General features: G+C 26.6%; 2 non-coding genes and 1 pseudogene across 2 annotated transcripts in view; all 3 read right to left on the reverse strand.

Moving 5' to 3' along the window:
* Positions 1-1,259, reverse strand: part of LOC129252141 (large subunit ribosomal RNA) — a 3,987-nt gene extending 2,728 nt beyond the window's left edge. The window contains exon 1 of the ribosomal RNA XR_008583281.1: positions 1-1,259. This exon is cut by the window's left edge and continues 2,728 nt beyond it. This is a non-coding gene — a ribosomal RNA (large subunit ribosomal RNA).
* A 442-nt stretch (positions 1,260-1,701) lies between these two features.
* Positions 1,702-1,882, reverse strand: LOC129252135 (5.8S ribosomal RNA; annotated as a pseudogene).
* A 590-nt stretch (positions 1,883-2,472) lies between these two features.
* Positions 2,473-2,500, reverse strand: part of LOC129252130 (small subunit ribosomal RNA) — a 1,991-nt gene continuing 1,963 nt past the window's right edge. The window contains exon 1 of the ribosomal RNA XR_008583271.1: positions 2,473-2,500. This exon is cut by the window's right edge and continues 1,963 nt beyond it. This is a non-coding gene — a ribosomal RNA (small subunit ribosomal RNA).

The following is a 2,500-nucleotide window of genomic DNA, read 5'->3' on the forward strand; positions in this document are numbered from 1 at the left end:
GTTAAAATCGTTTCGACCCTAAGGCCTCTAATCATTCGCTTTACCAGATAAGATTATTTTATATAATTTTTAAATGCACCAGCTATCCTGAGGGAAACTTCGGAGGGAACCAGCTACTAGATGGTTCGATTGGTCTTTCGCCCCTATACTCAATTCTGACAATCGATTTGCACGTCAGAACTGTTTCGGTCTTCCATCAGGGTTTCCCCTGACTTCAACCTGATCAAGTATAGTTCACCATCTTTCGGGTCACAGCATATATGCTCAAGGTACGCTCCAGTTAGAGGTATAAATAATAATAAATTATCATTATACATAACTATATGGAACGCCCCGGGATTGAATTAATTGACTATTTATTAAAAAATAGACTAAAAATTAATCCCATTATATTTAAGTTAAGTTAATTATGCCATTAAGTTTAATATAACTCAATGACTTGCACATATGTTAGACTCCTTGGTCCGTGTTTCAAGACGGGTCCCGAAGGTATCCTGAATCTTTCGCATTGTTAATCATATAAATGCATACAAATAAATATTAATATCATAGATATTAAATTTTTTGTAAAATTCAAAAAATGAATTTTAGCATTATATATAATAAAATCTATCAACACTTTATCAAATCATTAGTATTTATTTTATGTTAATATGCTTAAAAAGCAAATTAATTTAAATAAACTTAATATCACCAATGATCTTTTGATAAATACTTTATTATGTTAATAGATTACAATGTCCTTATATGAAAAAAATGCACATTATTTTTTTAATTATTTAATGATGAATTTTTCATAATGGATATTCAGGTTCATCGGGCTTAACCTCTAAGCAGTTTCACGTACTATTTAACTCTCTATTCAGAGTTCTTTTCAACTTTCCCTCACGGTACTTGTTTACTATCGGTCTCATGGTTATATTTAGTTTTAGATGGAGTTTACCACCCACTTAGTGCTGCACTATCAAGCAACACGACTCTTTGGAAATATCTTTCTAGTAATCATTAACGTTATACGGGCCTGGCACCCTCTATGGGTAAATGGCCTCATTTAAGAAGGACTTAAATCGTTAATTTCTCATACTAGATATTAAGATATTCCATACACTGCATCTCACATTTGACATATAGACAAAGTGACTTAGTGCTGAACTATTTTCTTTTCGCTCGCCGCTACTAAGAAAATCCTTGTTAGTTTCTTTTCCTCCCCTCATTAATATGCTTAAATTCAGGGGGTAATCCCATATGAGTTGAGGTTGTTTTAATATTCTTTTTTTATCTTCTCACAATTTAATAAAAAAATTATATCATCTTTTCATCTCTATTTTTCTTTTCTCCTTTTATATATTGTAAATATATAAAAATAATAATAATGTAAAATGAGGCAATCCTAGAATAAAAAATTTAATTTTTATGCTAGACATTCCTCCTTTTAATTACATATATAAATTATTATTTTATATATATATATAAATAATATGAAAATTTTTTGTAAAGAATACTTAGATTCAATATTTTCATCATTTCATTTTATTTGAGAGGATTTTTTTTTTAAAGAATATATAATAAATAAAATTCATTATATATCTTTATTTTTTTTGCTATTAATATTATGAATTATTTAAAATCCAATAATATACACATTTGCTTAAATTCAATTATTTTTATAAAAGAATAAGCAACTTATTTAGCATAGTCTTACAACCCTCAACCATATGTAGTCCAAGCAGTACTTTAAAATTGAATTTAATGTACATAACAGCATGGACTGCGATATGCGTTCAAAATGTCGATGTTCATGTGTCCTGCAGTTCACACGATGACGCACAGTTTGCTGCGTTCTTCATCGACCCATGAGCCAAGTGATCCACCGCTTAGAGTATTTTTTTATTTATTTTTATTTATAACAAATGTCAATTTTTTTTTGCATATATTAATTGAAAGAGTAAAATTAAATAATATTAATAATATATAAATTGATTTTCTTTCAATAATATATATCAAATATATTTAACTCTAAACATTTTTATTAAGTTGCGAATGTCTTAGTTCAACAATAATACAGTGGTGGTATTTATTATGATTCAATTATTTTGTATTTTTTTAATCATTTTATGTATATATAATAATATAATAAATATATACCACTTTTGTTATTGTGAACAAATTAACTTATCATTCAATCAAATGAATAATAAGTACAACTTTTTATTTTCATGTTTAAAGGTTTTTAAAAGAAAAAAATAAGAAAAAACATTACAAAATGTACCATCATATATTATATTTAATATGATATAATTGATGGATCACAAATTGAATGAAAAAGAATAAAAAGAATTATGGATTCAAAATAATTATATAAATTTTTTTTTTTTTTCTTTTTTTTTTTTTTTTTTTTTTCTTTTTGTTCGTTTGTTTGCTTGTCTGTTTGTTTGTTTGTTTGTTTGTTTTTCTTACGGATATGGAACACAATAATGATCCTTCCGCAGGTTCACCTACG

The sequence above is a fragment of the Anastrepha obliqua genome, unplaced genomic scaffold, assembly GCF_027943255.1.
Source record: "Anastrepha obliqua isolate idAnaObli1 unplaced genomic scaffold, idAnaObli1_1.0 ptg000152l, whole genome shotgun sequence".
Classification (NCBI taxonomy): Eukaryota; Metazoa; Arthropoda; class Insecta; order Diptera; family Tephritidae; genus Anastrepha; species Anastrepha obliqua.